Source organism: Sorex fumeus, unplaced genomic scaffold (assembly GCF_029834395.1).
Source record: "Sorex fumeus unplaced genomic scaffold, SorFum_2.1 ptg000237l, whole genome shotgun sequence".
NCBI lineage: Eukaryota > Metazoa > Chordata > Mammalia > Eulipotyphla > Soricidae > Sorex > Sorex fumeus.
The window spans coordinates 1,120,528-1,128,536 of NW_026606294.1; the positions used below are offsets into that span (position 1 = coordinate 1,120,528).

At 40.4% G+C, this 8,009-nt stretch overlaps 1 pseudogene; it reads left to right on the forward strand.

Moving 5' to 3' along the window:
* Positions 1 to 7,473: 7,473 nt before the first annotated feature.
* Positions 7,474 to 7,570, forward strand: LOC130018130 (uncharacterized; annotated as a pseudogene).
* Positions 7,571 to 8,009: the final 439 nt, after the last annotated feature.

Genomic DNA, 8,009 nt, shown 5'->3' on the forward strand with positions numbered 1-8,009 from the left:
GTATTTTATATCCTCTTGACTCATTTTTGGGAGATTACAGGAATCCAGGAATTTATCCATTTCTTCTAACTTCTCTTTTTTCTTGGCATACAGACTTTCAAAGTAGTCTCTGATGATCTTTTGAATTTCTTTGGTTTCCATTGTGATATCTCCATTTTTATTTCTGATTCGGTTTATTAGTTTTCTCTCTCTCTGTTTCTTTGTGAGTGTTGCTAGTGGTTTATCTATCTTGTTTATTTTCTCAAAGTACCAGCTCTTGGTTTCATCGATCTTTCGGATTGTTTCTTAGGTTTCCATGTCGTTGATTTCTGCTCTAAGTTTTATGATCTCTGTCCTTCTGTCCGATTTAGGCTCCTTTTCTTGATCCTTTTCTATGATCTTGAGCTGTGAAATAAGTTGCTTATGTGCATCTTTTCTTCCGTCCATAGATATGCTTGCAGAGCTATGAATTTTCCCCTTAATAGGGCTTTAGCTGCATTCCATAAGCTCTGGTAGTTCGTGTCTTCGTTCTCATTTGTTTCCAGGTATCTTTTGATTTCTTCCTTGACGTCCTTCTTGACCCACACATTGTTCAGCAGTGACTTGGTTATTTTCCAGGTGTTCGATTTGGTTGTCCGTGTCTGTATGTGATTCACATCTATCCTCAGTGCATCATGGTCTGAAAAGATTGTTGGTACTCTTTCTATCTTCCTGATTCTATTGAGGTATGTTTTGTGGCCTAGCACATAGTCGATTTTGGAAAATGTTCCAGGAGCACTGGAGAAGAATGTGTATTCTTTCTTTGGGGCGTGTAAAGCCTGTATAGGTCTATAAGTCTTTTCTCTTCTATTTCTTCATTCAAAGCCAATGTTTCCTTGCTGAGTTTTGTTCTTGTTGATCTATCCAGAGGTGATAAGGCGATGTTGAAGTCTCCATCTACTATTGTGTTGCTAGCACTGTCCTCTTTAAAATCTGTTAGCAGTTGTTTTAAGTATCTAGCTGTTCCTTCATTAGGTACTTATACATTTAAGAGTATGATTTCTTCCTGTTGTATGTATCCCTTGATGAAGAGAAAGTGGCCTTCACTGTCCCTTCTAATCTTTTTCAGCCTGACATTAATGTTGTCGGATACTAGTGTGGCCATCCCAGCTTTTGTGAAGGAGCTGTTTGCTTGCAGGATTGTTTTCCATCCTTTCACTTTGAGTCTGTGTTTGCTCTCATTGTTCAGATGAGTTTCTTGTAGAAAGCAGAATGCTGGTTTCAGTTTCTGGATCCATTTTGCCACTCTGTGTCTCTTAGTAGGTGCATTTAGACATTGACATTAAGGGAGAGTATTGTCATGGGGGTTTGTGCCATCTTCCTGTAGGAGTTGTTTGTGTTTACACGTGTTTTCCTTCTTTTCTTACAGGAGCCCCTTTAGTTCTTCTTTTAGATTTGGTTTTGAGTGTATGAAGTTCCTGAGTTTGTGTTTATCTAAAAAGTGGTGTATCGTTCCATCGAATTTGAGTGGGAGTTTTGCTGGATAGAGTATTCTCGGTGAGACGTTCATTTCTTTGAATTTTTTCACTATATCCCACCATTGCCTTCGGTGTTGAGGGTTTCCACTGATAGGTCTGCTGTGAATCTAAGGGGTGCTCCTTTGTATGTAATTTCCTTCTTTGACCTTGCTGCTAGTAATATTGTGTATCTGTCCACAGCATCCATCGTTCTGACTATGATATGCTTGGAGTGTTTTTTCTGGGGTCTCCTTTAGCTGGTACCCTTCTGGCTCCTTGGATCTGAATGTCTGCTTTCCTTAACTCTGGGAACTTTTCAGCAATGGTTTCTTTTACTCTAGCTTTTTCATTGGGGTTGTTTCCCTGTCCTTCTGGTACTCCAATGATTCTAATGTTGTTCCTCTTGGCGTCATCCCCTTGGTCTCTGATTCTCCTTAGAGCCATTTTGAGGTCTTTTGCTATTGCTTGTTCTTCCCAGTGGGATTTCTGTTGCTCACCTTCAAGCTCGCTGATCCTAAATTCAGCTGCACTTATTCTATTGCTAAGGGCACTTACTAAGTTTTTAATTTCATCCACTGAATCCTTTATTTGTGAATCTTCTTTTTGTAGCTTTTTAAAATTCTGTTCTCTTTTCTTCCTGTATTTTCTTGGCTCTCTTTTCTATTGTTTTTTTCATTTCTTCTTTTAGTCTTTGGATATCTCTTCCATTGATTCTTTGAGTAGGTCCTTGAACACCCTCTGCAATTTATCCTGGAATTCTTTATCAAAGAGAGTGCAATTGTGGAAAACCTCGGTTGAGGATTCGGGATTCTTTTCTACATATTCTCCTTGTGGTGGAGATTTGCGCTTTGGAGGAGGTACTTTTTAGTTTTGAGCTTGTACAGCACATTTCATACAGGTCTTTTGTTATAAATGGAGTAGGCGAGTGGGATGTTGTTGTATTCTAGTAGAGGTGGTCAGAAATTTTTAGTCGGTATTAGGCGACAAAGTGAGAGATGAAAGTCCTGAGAGCCCAGATTGGGAAATATAACTGTGGCTGGCCACCCAGGAGAAGGCCACGCCCACTTCTGGGAGGAAACGCTCCCTATATGGTGGCCACGCCCCTGGCCCATCCCAGGGTCACTCCCACCCAGGATCCTGGAATGTAGGAGGAGCAATGGAAAATCCCATGGAGCTGCCTCAGGTGTCCCCTGCTGGAGGGTGTCCAGTTCTGCAGGAAAAGGTGGGGGGCTGGTGGTGAGGAGTGGAGGAGTAGTGCTCCCTCTACCCACCTGGAGGGGAGGGCTGATTAGGTGATGGATAGTCCAAAGGAGCTGCTGCAGGTGTTGTCCGCAGGTGTACCCCTGTGGAGGGTGTCGAATTCAGCCGGAAAAGGCACGGGGCTCTTGTTTTATTTTTACTTTATGTTCCAATCTTAATGGTATCACCAGCTACTCAGTCAACCTAGCTAAACCCTAAAGTCTCTTCCACTTTCTCCTGCACAAGTCTCTTCTTTGTGACAAAAGGGAGGACCTCAGAATGCTGACATAATTCTAATACCCAGGGCTGCAGGAGATAGTGTAGTGCTTATGGAACTTGTGTCACATGCACTCAATTTGACTCCCAGCACCACCTGATTGCCAGAGTATCAAAGGCTATATAGCCTCAGAGGAACCCAAGCACCATGGCCACGTTTTCTGAAAATTGTCTGTGGGGCCCCCACACCTCCTGAGCATTGCTTTACAGACTCTCCCAGCAACCAAAAAATATGTAGTGCCCCAGAAACATGTACTTGTCTTAATTAGGGAGCCTCACTTGAGGTGAGGTTCACAAGGAAATATTGCATGAAAACATAAATCAAAGAGCAGGGGAGACAGTGTAAATCATGTGAGTACAGATCATATATTTGGTGAAATGTGTTAAGATTCAGATGCCCTAGTCTTCGCACCAGGGATATTCCTTCAAAAATGCCCCAATATACTGGAAAGGTTCTAGAACATTAGATGACTGAAACTCAATTATGAGCAACTTTGTAACTTTGTATCTCTTGGTAATTCTAATCGTTAAAGTAAATTTTATATACACCCATCAAAGTTACCTTTTTACCACTAAATGGGAAAGATACTTTCTAATACTTATCCTCACCCAAATCTCAACAGAGTGTGACACTTGCCAGGAAATGTCCTCCCTTGCATTTTTCTCACGATACTTATTAGTACTTCACTCTTCTGTTTCTTCCCTTTACTCATGCCAAATCTTCCCATCTCCCTTGCACGCTCCTGAAACATTATCCATTCAACATTGATGCACTTTGCCACTGCTCCTCTTGACGTCTTGTCCATGAACTTATTCTAAAACATAACATAGCTGCAATTACAGTATTCATGCCAAAGACATTCATTGATATATCTTTGTGTTTAGCTTTCTACAAGCTATTGGCACACAGGTGATTAACATTTTTTTCCTACAGAGAACACAAAAATAGATATGCTGGGTTTTAAAGATACATCAGTATTCTGAGGTACAAATGAAGGATATATATTTTTAATGTTTTATCCAATATCTGTGAGATAGACCATTGCAAATCTATTCATAATTTGCTTCCAGTCATACAACGATCCAACATCCGTCCCTCCTCTAGTGTACATTTCCCAAAACCAATATTCCTGGTTCCCTAAAACCATCCCCCAACACCCTACACCCACCCCCAGTGTGTCTCTATGGCAGGCTCTTTAATTCTTTCTCTCTGTCTCCTTTTTAGTTTGTGCATTAAGGGTCTCATACAGGTACTAAGAGGTCATGTTTGTGCAAGTAATTTAGCATTTTTATCAGGAAGGTAAGCCTGGAGTAGCTTTGAGGTATGGAAATGACTCCTGAGGCTTCCGTAAGTACAGGGCAGTGGGGGTGGGATGCCCATCCTGCCCAGAGAAAGCCTGGAGATTTCAGTCACAAAACCCGCATATCCGAATTTTCAGCTGTTATATTTCAGTGAGAGCCATCCTGAGACGATGGAAACCAGAGGAGAGCATGGTGGCGATTTTGGATTGTGGGAGCTAGTGGCTGCACTGGGTTCTGGTTGGGTGGGCACCAAACTAACCTGCCTCCCTCTGATTTACCCTAGTGTCTTCAGCCTTTTGCAGGTCCAAGGTTAACTGTGGCTGTTGATATCTTCCAGATTTGTCTATGGGTCTCTGAAACAAGACCAATCCATTAGCTTGTATAGCTGAGCCTGGGGTGGTATGTTAACATGGCTCCCACATATCTTTCGGGAGTTTAATTTCTCGGGAAACGTAGTCCTGAGTTGTTGGGAGCCAGCCAGAGGCACAGTGGCCATTTGAGGTTATCGGGAAGCATGAAGACACAATCAGACTGTTGATGCACTCACCTGAGGGTACAGGTTGAATTCCTGCAGGCATTGCACAACCAGACTACTAACATACCTTGACTGAATTAACGAGTAATCAACATTTTCAAAATGTGTCTCTTTATTGCATTTTAGAAGGGTAACTTCTAACAGGAAAATAATCTTCATGGTATAATCAAGACCTACGATTTATTCTTAATATATTTAATAAAAGCTACACATTTTGAAATTTATACAACGAAATTCTTTTAAGTTATCTGACTTCATAATTTACTTGTAAATTACTAAGATATCACTGTTTCTTCCACCGTTCTTAGCATAGAAATTTACAGACAGAATGTGCTAAGTAAAAATTCATTTTGGCACTTCTCTTCAATGTAGTACTGGAAGTACTTGGAAGAGAAAAGAGATAAGAAAAAGATATTAAGGGTTTTTCATGTATGAAAGTTAGAAATAATCTCTCACTATTCACAGAAGATATCATACTATATTCAGAGAATACTAAAATCTCTACGAAAAACTCCCAGAGACAATAGACATTTATAGTAAAATTGCAGGCTATAAACTCAATACCCAAAAGTCTATGGCTTTTTTATATGGAAGTAATGAGAGAGAAGAAAGTGACATGAAAAAGCAATCCCATTCACAATCGTGCCACAGAAAATCAAGAACCTTGGAATCAGCTTAACTAAAGAGGTAAAGGACCTATATATCAGGAAATTAAAAAAGACACGAGGAAATGGAAACATATATACTGCATATGGAATGGGAGATTTAACATTGTCAAAATGGCAATTCTCCACGAAGCATTGTAAAAATTCAACTTGATCCCTATAAAGATACCCATGACATTCTTCAAAGAAATTGATCAAGCACTCCTGAAATTCACATGGAACAACAAACGCACACGAATAGCTAAAGCAATTCTTGGGGAAAAGACAATGGAGGCATCACATTCCCCAACCTCAAACTCTACTACAAACGATAATAATGAGAACAGCATGGTACTGGAACAAAGGCAGAGCTGCAGACCAATGGAAAAGGATTGAATATACTGACACACACCCTCAAATATATAATCATCTAATCTTTGATAAGGGAGCAAGAAATGTGAAGTGGATCAAGAGAGTCCTTCTGAACAAACGGTGCAGATAAAAACTGGACAGCTACATGCAAAAAAAAAAAATGGCTCAGACCTCTACCTAACACCATGCACAAAAGTCAGATAAAAATGGGTCAAAGGACTCAACATCAGACCAGAATCCCTCAGGCTCATTGATGACAAGGTCGGCAAATCCCTCCACAACATTGAAGCTAAAGGTATCTTCAAATATAACACGCCACTTGACAAGCAACTGGAAACAGAGATAAACAAAGGGAACTATCTTAAATTAAGCAGCTTCTGTACCTCAGTAGAAACAGTGACCAGAAACAAAGACTCTGCCATGCGGGCAAAATACTCACAGAAGCCTACCAGGTTCTCTGAGAGTGAGAACTGGACTATCAGAGTAGCTGTCTTCTAAATAAGATCCAGTCTCTGGATGTTGGCCATTGATGGCATTACATGGATCCAGGAGCAGTTCGTGGTTGTAGCACTTAATTATTAGAAGATGGGGGATTTGGAAGGAGGGGGCACAGTCTTGATCTGAGCAGCCATGGAGATCTCATCCCCCGGTCCCGCACATCTGGGTTCCTCTTCCATTTCCTTCATGCAAGAGGCTCCTTCAATCTTGGGAAGGGTGGTCTTAAGCGTACCTATGGCTGGTTGCAGAGGTCTTCAGCTGCCGGGGCTCTAATCAGGGCGGTGAGGGAAACTCACCCCGGCACCTCCAAGTGGCCTCGGTGAGAAAAGCCAGGTGCGAGGTCAGGACACTGTCATTTTAGACATATTTGGAATTAATTTTAGATCGAAAAGTACACATCATTCAAAATACTTATGTGCTTAGTAATAAATTACTACACACTTGTTCAATCACCTCAGAGACCCCACTCTGCTCAGAGAACTAGATTTTTAATTACAGGTCTGTTTTGCCCATGTGTCATGACTGACAATCACTATCAGTAGATATGAAACTCACTACACACAAAGATGCACACAGGTTACTTTGAGTCATCTATGTTGTTAATATGAGTTGGCCATTAAACTTCACTGAGACCCTTTGTTCTGTCCTTTATAGGAGCCTCATGAGTCTCACCTTCCGTTCAAGTTGAACTTGTAATAAGGTGGAATGAAATCATCAATATGATCCTCACCTCATCCTTCAGGAGAAAAATCCTACATACATTCAAGGTGGTCAAAGTGCAGACAACACCATTCACCTTTTCCTGGAGATGTACACAGGACTGAGGTGAGAACAGCAAAAGGCTCTATTTTAATGTCCTTAATGAAGGATTCAGGGAACAACATTAAACAAACTCATATACCATCTTCCAAAAGAATTATTTTGTAAAACTGATGCCTAGGGTATGGTAAACGATAATATAGTAAAAACCACATTTTTATTTCTGGGACATTAAAGTTCTAAATCTATTTATTATTCATGCTGCTTTGAAATAGATTCCTTGATTAGGAATCATTGTCTGCCATAGGAGTGAGGAAGGACAACACTCAAAGTAATAAGAAGCGAAAAATATGGAAAAATTTACTCCTACTAGGTTTGATAACACATATACTAAAATGGAAATGATACAATGATGAGCATGGTCCTTGCACAGAGATAACATGCAAACTTGTAAAGCATTCCATATTTTTGTTGCAAGAAGAATTAACAGGTATACTTTAAGCTAAGACAATCCACACAAGTACAAAAATTATACATAAAGAGAGCACAAATCCCCAAAACAACAATCTCTCTCAATGTCAATGGACTAAATGTGCCAATTCAGAGGCACAGAATAGGAAGATGAATTAGAAAATTGAACCCAACCTTCTGCTGCCCGCAAGAAACATGTCTGAACAATCAAAGCATCCATGGGCTAAAAGTAAAAGGCTGGAAAACAAGTTTTCAAGAAAATATCACCTCCGCAAAGCTGGAGTGGCCATACTAGTATCAGACCACATGGACTTCAAACTAAAGGTTATCAGATACAGTGAAGGTCATTTCTTAATGATCATGGGATATGTACATCAGAAAGAATTCACCCTCCTCAATGTATATGATCCTAATGACGACCAGCAAAATACTTTAAAA